Source organism: Danio rerio, chromosome 12, assembly GCF_049306965.1.
Source record: "Danio rerio strain Tuebingen ecotype United States chromosome 12, GRCz12tu, whole genome shotgun sequence".
In the NCBI taxonomy this organism is placed as follows: domain Eukaryota; kingdom Metazoa; phylum Chordata; class Actinopteri; order Cypriniformes; family Danionidae; genus Danio; species Danio rerio.
The window spans coordinates 8,424,496-8,438,921 of NC_133187.1; the positions used below are offsets into that span (position 1 = coordinate 8,424,496).

The 14,426-nt window shown below is 34.6% G+C and overlaps 2 long non-coding RNA genes across 2 annotated transcripts; one reads left to right on the plus strand and one right to left on the minus strand.

Annotated features, from left to right (window-relative positions):
- Positions 1 to 6,549: 6,549 nt before the first annotated feature.
- Positions 6,550 to 12,957, minus strand: LOC141376759 (uncharacterized). Its single transcript, XR_012387837.1, has 3 exons — positions 12,397 to 12,957; positions 11,946 to 12,277; positions 6,550 to 7,504 (listed from the first exon to the last, which is right to left on the minus strand). It is a non-coding gene; the product is annotated as an uncharacterized lncRNA (long non-coding RNA).
- On the plus strand, positions 8,615 to 13,746 carry LOC141376757 (uncharacterized). Its single transcript, XR_012387835.1, has 3 exons — positions 8,615 to 8,852; positions 10,254 to 11,878; positions 11,948 to 13,746. It is a non-coding gene; the product is annotated as an uncharacterized lncRNA (long non-coding RNA).
- Positions 13,747 to 14,426: the final 680 nt, after the last annotated feature.

A 14,426-nucleotide genomic window follows, 5' to 3' on the forward strand; every position in this document is an offset into this window, starting at 1 on the left:
TTTTTTAATAGGGTTGTAAACAATTTATTTGGGTTGAATTTAAACATAATATTACTAAATATAAATTGTTTGTTTAAATCCAACTCATATAAATTGTTTGCAACAATTTTGCAGACAGAATTCTGTGCAACTCCTTTTTTCAGTGCGGAATTACTAAAACTGAAACTAATACGAAATGTGTTTACAAAATAAAAAATAAACTAAAGAGAAAAAACCTATTAATAAAGTGAACCCAAACTAATCTGAAATTTACAGCAAATGTTTAAAAATATAATCGAAAATAAAACTAATTTGAAAACACAAAACTATACTAACATCCTTGATCTGAAGACAAGAAGCCTCAGATATCTGAACACATGACTAACAACTGCCCAGTCAACTGTGACAAATCTTCATCAAACTTTAAACATCCACCAAAAAAATGTGAAGTTTTTCACAATCCTTCCAGAATCACACTAATTATACATAAACATATCAGTTTAAAGTGACGGGGTAAATATTTTTACAGTGAAACATCTAGAGAAGAACGCCTAAAGACTGCAGAGGCGTCAGTCCAGCTGATTTCTGTGCAAATTCTACTGAAGCTGCATTTAAAGTAGGTCAGACTGAGAAAGACTCTGAATAGAAAATGTCCCGGGTATTTCTGCATGACACTGTGCAGGTCTGCGGAAAAAAAATAAAACTAGAGCCGCAGCCAATGTCTCTCGATGAGATAAACTACATTCACGTCAGCACATCTGTATGGCAACAAACCCTCAGTGGATTATGTTTCGATGATATGTGATTAAATCAGATTAATCTGACTGCAGCCAGGTTATTATGCTTATTTAAAAAAACATAGGTCTTTAAATATCCGGTACTGGTATGACAAAGCATGTTACTGAGGCCAAATTCATATGAATACAATGACATCATCATAACATGTTAAGCTCCACCCACGGGGAGTGATGCAATAATCAAATGGCATGAATGACAGCGTTTCTGTTCATTCTAACTATATGGTTATGGTTATGGTATACTATATGGCTATATGTAGTTGTGTATACTTGAATAACTCATAAAGGAGTATTTTCATATCACACTTGCTACAGTACATTCCAGAATTGTCCGTGTTTTTCTAACGAGAGCGAGCTATCCAGAGCTGTAACAAAGACGAGTCTGCGTCTCTGGCTCCCTCTATTGGACGACTGGAGAAACGCATCATTATATGACGAACAATGAAAACAAAAGAACTGCACACGCCGTTTCATATCCAAAGGGTGTTTTGGCAGCAAGTGTACATGCAACTGATAACGCTAATGAAACACCGAAAACCCCATCAGCAGTATATTTTGCTCCTAGTTCACTTCATACTGTTCGAGTTGTTGATGTTGCAGTTTAGATCTATGATCCGAATTCATATTTATGTTGACAAATTTTCATATAAGCGTACACATTTAAGGAATATTGCTTAGCATATTTGCATATGTTGGCTTTTCTTCATAAAAAAACATTGTATGGGTGACTCAACATGTTAACTGAGTTATTAAGTCCTGTTTTGGAGGAATTAGTAATAGTGTAAATTATAAATAGGGATAAAGATAATGATAAAATAAATGCAGTGTGCTGAATAGATACACAATGTTACACTAAAAAAATAAATGCATAATAAATAAATAAAAATATTTAAAAAAAAAATCAATAAAAATAATAATAAAAAAATAAATAAATAAAACCAGTCATTTTCATATGGCTCCAATAATAATGCACAACATAATCCTTTTCATTGCAAAGTTCTTTTATGATGCAAAAGGATGAAATAATATCATAAATAAATATACAATTATTCTGCAGATGTGCTCAGTTGATATATTAAAGTTTTATGGCACTTATTAACACGTATTAATTAAAATGTTAATTAAAATTATTATTTGTCAGCAAGGTATTACTTTTTCAACTTAACTACCAACTTAATGTCATAAAACTATCTAAATGGCTCTGAAAATAATCCACAAAGCCTTTTAAGCTTCTTTAAAGTTATTTTTATTGTTGTTGTTATTATTTTTGATATTAATATTAGTATAATTCTCCTTTTTCTTCTTCTTCTTCTTCTTTATTATTTTAATGTAATACCAAAAAATCCTTTCAAGAACAGTTTGAAAAAAAAAACAACTTTAAATATCCATTAAAAACATAAATTAGTATAATTTAAAGCATGTTTTGGTTACTGTGGCTATTAATATTATTATTATTATTATTATTATTATTATTATTATTATTATTATTATTATTTTAATGTAATACCAAAAAATATTCCAATAACAGTTTTAAAAAAGTCTATAAATATCCATTAAAAAACATACATTTGTATGATATAAAGCATGTTTTGGTTACTGTGCCAAATCCTAATGGGAAAGAAAATATTAATAAAATAAATAAATCAAAACAAAATATACTTCAATCAATACAATGAATAAGCTGGCAATGAAAAAAATAATGAAATAAATAAATAAATAAACTACAAAGCATTTAAAAAATCTCTTTCTACAAAAAATGTTTATTATTATTATTGTTATTATTATTATTGCTATAATTATTATTATTATTATTTTAATATTATACTGATAAAATCTATTTAAAGAACAGTTTCAAAAAGGTTCTCTTTGGAACAAAAAAAAAAGGTAATTTAAGCAAATAGCACACATTTTTAACTTTAATTTTAAGTGTGTATGACTTTTGATGTAATGCTCAATTTTAACCACTAGGGGGAAGCAATAACCAGAGGAAAACTGTATAGTAGCGATTTTCTTTTATCAAAGAGGATGTGCTTAATACTACTACTACTATTACTACTACTACTACTAATATTAATACTAATAACAATAATAATAATAATAATAATAATAATAATAATAATAATAACAATAGATAACTAGTTTTAATTAAAAAAAGAAACAATCAAATAAATAAATAAAAATGATTGAAAACAGACCAAAATAACCACATCGGTGGTTCTGTCTGTTCTCTTACTGAAAGCTTTAAACAATAGAAAGTAACGCTTGATTAATGAGTGCGCAGGGGATTCTGACAGCCATTAGATGTCTGGTGCTTTAAATCCGGACAGATTAAGTCAACATAAGTCAAATTATCCTCTTGACAACAGTCAGAGACGTCCGTGAGGAGCATCAATCACTGGAGCTGCTTCCTAAGTAAGCACTTTACATCACATTACCGCATCAGCAAAAACTGCTCACTGTAAGTAAAACAGCGCTTTCATCAGGTTTCATTATACGCATACTGTACATGCCACAGTCAGGAGAACATGTTCAATTCTGCAAACTGCATATCTAGCATGTATTAGACACTTTTATTAAAAGTAATTTACTGTACAATTAGAGCTGGGAATTGAAAACCAGCTCTTAAATAAAAAAGGGGAGAGAGAGATAGAGGGAGACAGAGAGACTGAATAATAGTTCATTTAACAGATGCAGAATCCTGTGATAAAATACACACCAAAAAAAATACAACAATATACCCTGCATATATATGAAAACATTGCATTTATTCGAAGTGAGGCATATGTTTTTGTTACTTATTTTGGGTTCATCGGGTTTCAACTTAATTTTTTCAAGTTGTTCATAATTTAACTTGGTAGCTCAAAGTCGCTGGTTCAAGCCCCAGCTGGATCAGTTGGCATTTCTGTGTGGAGTTTGCATGTTCTCCCTGACTTCCAGTTTCCCCCAAAAGTCCAAGAAACATGTGGTATAGGTGAATTGGGAAAGCTAAATTGGCCGTAGTGTGTGAATGAGTGTGAATGGGTGTTTCCCAGTGATGGGTTGCAGATGGAAGGGCCTCCGCTGCGTAAAACATCTTCTGGGCAAGTTGGCGGTTCATTCCACTGTGGCAACCCCATATTAATCAAGGGACTAAGCCGAAAAAAGAAAATGAATGAATCAATGATTAAAATTGTTTGAAAATTTAACTTGATTCAACTTTTATATTAAAGGCAGCAACATTTTAATTATTATTATTATTATTATTATTATTATTATTATTATTATTATTATTATTATTATTATTATTATTATTATTATTGTAGTTCTGTAGTTATCCTAGTAATAAAGTTATCGAAAATAGTATTGCACAAGAAGCAATTAAATATGTGAGTCACCTGGATTCTGGGAATGATCATTTTATATATTTTTTAAATTCTCTATACCTATATTTTATTGTATTTTGCTATATAATTTTCACTATATTGTTTATGCAGTAGTAAGTGAAGTTACTGTTTTATACAGTAATTAAAATAGTACTTTTTTTCAGTTTTCGACTATTAAAATAATTTTTTAATGTGTTTAAAAATATTTAAGAACTTTCTTTGTCCAAGTGTTTATTTAGAATGATTTTGAATATTGTTATCAATTTGTTTTTATATTTATTTTTATAATTTTTTTTGATAATTTATATTTAAACTTTGATGCTTTTTAAGAGTAGGCGAAAACTATGAAAAAAAAAAAAAAAAAAATATATATATATATATATATATATATAATTTTTTACCCTAAAAGGGTTAATAAAAAATGAAAAACTGCTTTCATTCTAGCCGAACGAAAACAAATAGGACTTTCTCCAGAAGTAAAAATATTATCAGACATACTGTAAAAAATTCCTTGCTCTGTTAAACATCATTTGGGAAATATTTAAATAAGAAAAAAAATCAAAGAGGGACTAATAATTCTGACTTCAACTGTAGTTGTATATATATATTGGACGTTCCAGCTGCAATTCAATTTACCTATGCTTCATGTCTTTGGACTGTGGGGGAAACCGGAGCACCCGGAGGAAACCGGCAATACAATCAATACAGAACATTCAAACTCCACACAAAAATAGCAACTGAACGGAGTTTGCATGTTCTCCCTGCGTTTGCGTGGGTTTCCTCCGGGTGCTCCGGTTTCCCCCACAGTCCAAAGACATGCAGTACTGGTGAATTGAGTATGCTAAAATTGACCGTGGAGTATGAGTGTGAATGAGTGTGTGTGTTTCCCAGTGATGGGTTGTGGCTGGAAGGGATTCCGCTGCGTTAAAAATGTGCTGGATAATGTGCGATTCATTCCGCTGTGGCAACCCTGGATTAATAGAGGGACTAAGCCGAAAAGAAAACGAATGAATGAATAAAATAAATGGCAACATTTTATTAAAATAAATAAATATGAATACAGTAATATAAAGAGTTGGAAAACATCCATTACATATAAATGCAGATTACTTAAAGCTTTAACAGAGAAAATATACAGACGATACACAAGAATGAAACTTTCCAGAGTACATGTGTCAAACACACCATAAAAGGAAAAGTTTTACAATCAAAATTTGCTAAATTAAGTTTTAAAAAAGTATTTAATTTAGTATTTAATTAATAAAACAAAGGTCAGTTTAGTTTACTCAAAAAAGAACGAACAAACGCCATTAAGTTTTCAAAGCTGTTACTATGAGTAATGAGGGAAAATGAAATGCCATAATAGAGTCATCCGCTCATTTTCAGTCCGGGACAAAAGCAAAGGAAGCAAAGCAACAGGATAAGACCAGCCAAAGAAAAACTCAATGGCAGCATGCAGAGAGACTGCACAGACCTTCCGGCCCATTAACCCAATTGCTTTGAGAGTGTGTATGTGTGTACTCTTTGTAGACTGTAAGCTCTAGATATATGCCAGTCTTTGAAGTCCTGTCAAGTCTAGAGTCAACTTAAAAAGGCATTTGCAACCCATTTTAGTTCCATAAAGTGGTGCATTTCCACCAAAAGCAATGAAAATGCAGGACAAGACTTGATTTTAGATTTCAAAAATTGATTGGATTGCAAAAACTTGGCGGAAAATGGGAAGACGTGAACGTGATTACAGAGGACCGCTCAGATCGCCAGCAAACGCGCGTTGAAATCTAAACAGCATTACTGAACGAATACACGATTTATGTTTATTATTAGTATTAATTGTGCACAATATGACCAAAAACTGTCTGAACTCTCTACTTTCCCAAACAGTGGCTCTTGTTTAAGGGGCAGCTTAGATGAACTGTATTTAAGCTTGAAATTAAAGAGCTATTGCATGCGTTCGCTTAAGATGACACTTGACTGTCAGCCAAGTTACCCAGAACTTAAGTGGAGCTCAACATTAGTGAAAGTACTGAATCGGCCAATAGTATCTGGATGCAGCCTGGATGCAGCTAAGATTGCATCACTCAGCGATGCAATGTTAGACACAATGCACTCAATGGAGTGAGTGACATCACTATGATGGATAGGGTTAGGGGTGGGGTTAGGTGAGCGCATTAAAAAGCATTGGATGCAGCTCAGATTGCACTGCACCAGGTCTGCAGCCAGACCCCTCTCGAATTGGCATTCAAAACATCTCGGTATTCACATTTGACATTGAAAAACCTGAACAAATGAGACATTCGACATACTGTACTTGCTTGGTGAATCTGAAAGTGTACTAATGTACTAAGACTGACAGAAAATAACTATGATTTCATTTACCTATTCTGGACTATGGAAAAATAAAATGTCTTTTTGGAAATGGCAAGATGCGCATCTATTTTGAAAAAGAGCATGACTGAGTAGAATAAACTTTTTATTTGATAAGAAAAGATGTGCATAAACTACGATGGAAACACTTTTACTGAATAAATTCTAGCATGCGCATTTAAAAAAAAAAAAGTCATGTGATTTTGTTGTGATGATAAAAATCTGTCTTAACAGACAAAGCAGCCGGCTGAGCACATTGTAAAACATCTAAAATTTTGTTTTGGTCATTCTAAAACGACGTAACCATTTCAATATTAGTGTTATATATTATTAATTACCACCAGAATAGTCAAGAGTGTCTGTTCTCCGCATCTCACGTCTTCAAACGCCACCACGCGTTCACTGCATGTCTGTATTTGTCTTCAGAGGTGCAAGCAAATTCTTAAATAAAGAAAAGATTCACGCAGCTTCTCCGACTGCAGTAAACTCCATTTTTACTCTTGATATTTGCCGCTAGTTAATCAGGAAGTGGTGATTTTGCTTTCTTTGACTCGTTGGATGTCTTTTATGCCAGTTTTGCGCATAAATTAAAGTCTTTGGATGGAAACATAGCTAATAAAAAGTTGATGTTTTATAGTCTGATATAGCTAGGAACCTAACTCTCATTCTTGCGTAACAATCAAAGAACTTTGCTGATGTACCGTGACTGCAGCAGGCGCAATCATATTACGCAGCACCTAAAAATAGTCCATAGATGGGTAACTAGGTAACATTCATTAATTTTACTTCAGCTTAGTCTCTATTTCAGAGGTCGCCACGGAGGAGTGAACTGCCAACTATTCCAGAATATGTTTTACACAGTGGATGCCCTTCCAGCCACAACCAAGTATTGGGAAACACCCATACATACTCATTCACACAACCTTATACACTACGAACAATTTAGTTTATTCAATTTACCTACACCGCAGGTCCCACGCGAATACAGGGAGAACATGCAAACTCCGCACAGAAATACCAACTGACCCAGCCGGGACTCGAACCAGCAACCTTCTTGCTGTGAGATGACAGTCCTAACCACTGAGCCACCGTGCCACCCCAACTAGGTAACAGTGCTTCGTAATAAAACTGCTCCTGCTGCAGCCATGGTATGGCAACAAAGTGCATTAATTACTACACCGAAATGAGAGTTTAGTTATAGTCATGTTTAGATGAAATCTGCTGAATTATTGCCACAGCCATATCACCCTGCAGCCCAAGACCGGTTACTCACTGAAGCTAAGCAGGGCTGAGCCTGGTCAGTACCTGGATGGGAGACCACTAGGAACACTAGGTTGCTGTTGGAAGTGGTGTTAGTGAGGCCAGCATGGGGCGCTCAACCTGTGGTCTGTGTGAGTCCTAATGCCCCAGTAAAAGTGAAGGGGACACTACACTGTCAGTGGGCGCCGTCTTTCGGATGAGACGTTAAACCGAGGTCCTGACACTCTGTGGTCATTAAAAATCCCATGGCACTTCTCGTGAAAAAGCAGGGGTGTAACCCCTGTGTCCTGGCAAAAGTCCCTCTATCGGCCCTTACGATCATGGCCTCCTAATCATCGCCTTCCACCAAATTGGCTCTATCAATGTTTCTCCACTTCACCAATAGCTGGTGTGTGGTGAGCGCACTGGCGTCGTTGTCCTGTGGCTGCCGTCGTATCATCCAAGTGGATGCTGCACGCTGGTGGTGGTGTGGAGAGACCCCCCTCATGATTGTAAAGCGCTTTGGGTGTATGGCCATACACAATAAATGCGCTATATAAAATACACATTACATTACATTACATGTTTACCTAGAAAAATACATTTGACATTTTGCATCATTCTTAATACACAACAGAAGATTCAAGTTTTAAATTCTGTATGAAACTTATTAAAAAAACAAAACAAATAATTTTTTGATGCTAATGGTCTAATCAGATTTAATGATTTATGCTAAGCTAAAAGTACTCCCGCCAGACCTTGGGAGGGGCTGAATGGTTTTAAAAATGGTAAAACTTAACTCTAGTAATAAAATTAGTTCCTATTTGTAAATACCTTTGCAAATATTTTTGCAATTTTTTTCCCTTTTTTTATGAATAACAAGATTTTAAAAATCTAAAAAAAAAAAAAAAAGAAATGAAATATATGCAGTGTATTCAAAATGAAATCTGCTGAATTATTGTTTGACTATCCATGATAAATTTTAAGTAAAAATTGATTTATTTTTATATAATAAACAACATGCTTTCACAATTGACTTGTAAAATGTAATTATTTAATGAGATTATTATTCATGTTTTCTCTCTTGGGACACACTAGAGGGAAAATGTGAGTTAACCCTCTACTGCACTGTGTAACCATATGGCAACATACTTAATTTCCCTGCCACTGTTTCTTTAAGACCAACATATATATATATATATATATATATATATATATATATATATATATATATATATATATATATATATATATATATATATATATATATATATATATATATATATATATTTTTTTTTTTTTTTTTTTTTTGGAAAGAGAAGACCTTAGAGTAGCCAATGATGTGCTTTGGTTAAGTCACATGACATGCTGTGTTTTTCTTTAGTGCGATTTCTGACAGACTGGTGTTTATTGTGAGTACTTGCTAAATACAAATGTAAACATCAATAAAAACAAAGGATCAAATTATGTCAGAGCCACAAAAAAAATCTGAAACATCACCTCCAGTGAATTATGATGACATATTCACAACTCAATTTTTTTTTAAATCAAATTAGTTTTTTGTAAATCAATCAAATGTGTATGTTGCCAAATGGCAACTCTGCAATAGTGGAACGTGCAATATTGCAATGGGTTAGCTAACTAGCAAGGTCAGCAGTGAACTTTTAAGTTGTAACAATAACAACATGAAAGCTAGTAATATAATGTTGATTAGTCATATGTTAATGGCATTTGCATTGTGGATAATATCTAGTTTTAATGGCAATATTATTTTGAATAGATATGAATACAGGGAACAGTGTATTAGTGAGCACCACCATGTTCAAGTGTAAGTGAAAAAAGAAAAGGACAGATTTGACTATTCCTGCAGATGAAAATGAGGATGAAATGGGTTTTAGTGACCATGAGAATGATGCAGATTGGACATTTGATAGAGACAGTTCAGATAAGATAGGCATAGTATAGTATATAGTATTATATATATATATATATATATATATATATATATATATATATATATATATATATATATATATATATATATATATATATATATATATATATATATATATATATATATATATATATATATTGTTAGCTAGTAGATACATTATTCTGATGCATCTGGATATATTAGACATGTTATTTATGTGTTATATTATTTACTGTAGAAAATAGTTATATTTACTGTATGTGGTTTCCATGATAATACAATATTATAATTGTTTTCAATAATATTCAGCAAAAAAGAATGGAATAAATTAAAGCTGTTGGAATATGAGTTGTGGTAAAGTATGTATAAAGTGTCATTTATAAGTTCTGTGTTAAAGCTTATAATACTGCAACACCAATTAAATGATTAATTATTAATCATAAGGAAAGTTTTAAATTTGAAATTTCTAAGTTGGATCCACTGTTGGACGTTGCTGCCATATGGCAACATTTCATAAAGAACCTTAAAAAGGTACTTACAGCACTTCAAGTTTAGCCATTTTAAGAAAAGAAAATAAAGGATTAATAAAGGATTGAACAAAAGTTACATTTATCATTAAATTTTAAATGTAATTTTTAATCTAAAGCTTTTTAAAAATTAAAAACTGCCCATACTAGGGCTGGACGATATGGCAAAAATGCAATCTCGATAATTATTTTCCATATTAAACGATAACGATATATACTTTAATATAAGTTGTTAATGCTTCCAGAATTAAAAGAGTAGCCCAACAATGACTGAACTGAACCCACAAAAATTAGAGGGTCCATTAAATGGGATGATATATTTTCAGCCGATATATTTTCTTTGCCCGAAAACTCGGTACATCTTTAATATCAACACACGTTTAGATTCCCATTGTTGCACATTTCTGCTGTGTGATTGGCTCTTAGATCAGTATAGAGTAAAAACAGTCCAGAGCTCATCATTGTTATGGACATACATTTTATCATGATTCAATATAATATGGTTTATCAGCCCAGCTCTAGCCCATAGTGTATGCATCATCACTAAAACTAAATTCTACAGCCATACTATTGGGTTGTATAAAGCAGACAGCTGACCTCATCCTCCTTCAACTGCGTTCAAGGAAAAAACCTCTGTCATTTCACATGTCTGCGAAGTTTGTGAATGTTTCATTTTTCAGACGGGGCTTGTCATCTCCGCCATTTCTGTATCAGCCCAGACAGAGGTGCCGATGACAAACAAACAAAGACTGGGAGAACCTGGAAGGTATTGTCATGCCAATGTGCCCCATCAACATGTCTTAACAAACGTGACCCTGTTTGACATCAAATGAGATCCCAACTGCAGGCGGTCACTCAAAGACAGGCCAGACTGTCAAGAAGGAAAAACTAGGAAATGCTGAATTATGCTGGAAGGTGAGGAAAGCAGTTATCAATACTGGCAGCTGAGCAAAACAATCAAGTCAAGGTGAATCTGACATATCACTGTGTTAAGGATGAACCTCACTAGTAAACACAGTAGCTGAACTGGGTTGCTTATGGTAAGTCACAGTTATGTGCTCCAAATTCAGATCACATCTTTATAAAAATGTTGTTCATTTACAAAGGCTCAATACCCGTTCACACCAAGCTTAATAACTATAAAGATAACGATGAAGATATAGATCTAAAAATTATTAGGTGTTAGCATATTTCACACCACAACTACAACGATACAAAGGAACAATACTGTTTGGATCACTTCCAGAATTATTTTCCCAGCTTATGAACAGCCAGTAAGAATCCATTGAAAAATAAAGGGCTTGTGCAATTTAAAGATACAGACGACACTGTCGAGACGACCTCTGATTGATATTAAGCTTTCTTTTAAAAGATTATTCAATAATATTGACTATTGTGGAAACAATTGATTTAGATTGCTTGGGTGATTCTGTAGGGGAGTGTGTCTTCATAAAATATGATAAACAACATACACGTAGGTGACACATTGGCTCAGTGGTTAGCACTGCCGCCTCAAAGCAAGAAGGTCGCTGGTTCAAGTCCCAGCTGGGTCAGTTGGCATTTCTGTGAGGAGTTTGCATGTTCTCCCCGTATTTGTGTAGGTTTCCTTTGGGTGCTCCGTTCCAAAGACATGCGCTATAGGTGAATTGGGTAAACAAAATTGGCAGTGTGTATGTTGTGTGTATGGATGTTTCCCAGTATATCCGCTGTGTAAAACATATGCTGCAGGCGGTCACTCAAAGACAGTACATCGGCACTGGTGGGAGGTGTGCCTTAGTGTCCCACCAGTGACGATATACAGCCATATCGCAATGCTACTCGTGTGATATTGTGTTTATACAACAGTTTTACTGCATTATCGTGTATATTAAAAAAAATCAAACATGGAGAGTTTCAAAATCCTGAGGAACTACTTTCTTCCGCCACTCATTCACATCTGCAGCTGACGTCAGAACAGCACAAGCTGTTGCTAATTCACCAACGTGACTTTAGAGCTAGTATTTGAATGATTCTCTAGCGTAATGTAAAAAATTATGACAAACCAGGTGATTTTGCTCACATTTTAAGATTACAAGGCTGAACAGCATGAAATGCCATCTGTCTACAGACATTTTCCAGTATTTCTCGCTTGCAATCAAGATATCACAATAATTAACCCCAAAAAAGCCAAATCAATGCAAACAATACTAGATTACTGTTGTATTAGCGATAAGGAAAAACACTAAACACATGGGGGCATTTCTTCTTTCTTTCTGTTTACTGAACTAATCTGCAGTAACGAAAACAGGAGACTCATTAGAAACAAACAGATGGCCAACCAAAAAGTAACTCAGGGTTATACAGAGAGGCCAACACACACACACACAAAAAAACATACATTCCTGATATGTAAGTCCCATCTTACACTTAATACACTACAATTACTATAGTATAAATACAGCACTGCAACATACAAAATAGATCGACTTAGAATGTCACTTACCAATTTTATAATGTTTTGATCTGTGCAGTTTGAAAATGCGCTGATCTTTTCTTCTCAAAGGTTTTATTATGCCGTCTCTGTCGCCATCTTGTGGATGGACAATGTCAATCGTCTTTGCTCTGCTCAATGACATGTTGATGGATGCAAACGTGCTGTATCCACGAAATAATAAATATTTAAAATAGTCACTATCCTTATGAATAAACTGCATAGTTGCAATCTAAACAACTACATTCTCGCCCTAAAAAGCCTCAAAAGTACATTATGTTGTCCAACAGCTGCAATATTTGTCAAACTGTCCTGAGTTTATTGATCTGCTGTCACTCTATGAGAGCGGAGTAATACGGTAGGGTGAGGAGGCTGTACGAGTTCTGATATTGCAGAATATCGCACGGTTATTAGCCAATCAGATTCGAGAACCAGACAGAACTGCTGTATAAATTATAATATAGACTCCCCTGCTGAAAAATCCGGCTTAAACCAGCCTAAGCTGGTTGGCTGATTTTAGCTGGTTGACCAGCCTGGTTTTAGGCTGGCCAGCCATTTCTAGGCTAGTTTCCAGTCATTTCCAGCCTGGTCTTAGCTAGTCAGGCTGGAAAATGACCAGCTAAATGCAGCTAAAACCAGCTTGACCAGCCTGGTTTAAGCTGGACATAGCTGGTTTTGGCTTGACTCCTAGCTTGGCTAGGTTGGTCAAGCTGGTTTTAGCTGGTCATCTCCCAGCCTAACCAGCTAAGACAAGGCTGGAAATGGCTGAAAACCAGCCTGGAAATGGCCAAAACCCCTCTAAAACCAGGCTGGTCGACCAGCCAAAACCAGCCAACCAGCCTAGGCTGGTTTCAGCTGGATTTTTCAGCAGGGTCAACATTGCTATGTGACTATTGTGAATGATCACATTGCAATATTGATGATGAAACAATATACTGTATTGTGCAACCCTAGTACAAATATTAACATATAATTAAGCATACATGCATGTTTAGCCTTTTTAGCCAACATTTAATTTCTATTAAACGTTTGCTGCTATAGTTTGTTGCTTGCATAGAAACTCTACAATACAGTACAACTCAAGATACTGTACCATAAATCATAACATAATCACTGTCCTCCATTCCGTTTTCTGTATGCATATGTGTACAGTATCTATTAGTCATTAAGCTGCAGCACTACAGTGGACACACACAAACTGCTGCGCTTTCAGGCTCCAGCGTGGCATTATTCCAGGAAAACTAGTTGAAATATATGCAACCGCTAACAAAGGCCATGTAACAAAGTGCATTTATCAAGCGCAGATTTATATACCTGGCTAAAAGGAAATTAGATGTGAGCCAGCGTTGGTGCTGAGCTAACACCCAATACAGCCAGATTAGCGAAAAAGCTAAATGAATGAAATGCTCAGCTAATCTGCTGATTTAGATGCACTGGACCTCGGAACCAGCTAAACTCATTAAATGCGTGCGCTTGCTTAAGCCTGAGGGACACAAATAATGAAGGCATCAGATGATAGTGTGTGGTTTTACTAGTATATGCTGGTATTCAGTGTCATTTGAGTCTCTTCAGGGAGTCGCATGAACAGGAGGCGCATGTGCGTGTGTTAGCATTAGCAGTTCGCAGTCACCCTCACTCTCTAGTGTTGCCATGTCTGTTCACATAACATGTCAAACACTCCATCGTTACGTCACATTTCTGCTCATGTCAACACCTTTTCCCATTCACTACAGAGACTGGTGCCAAAATATTATC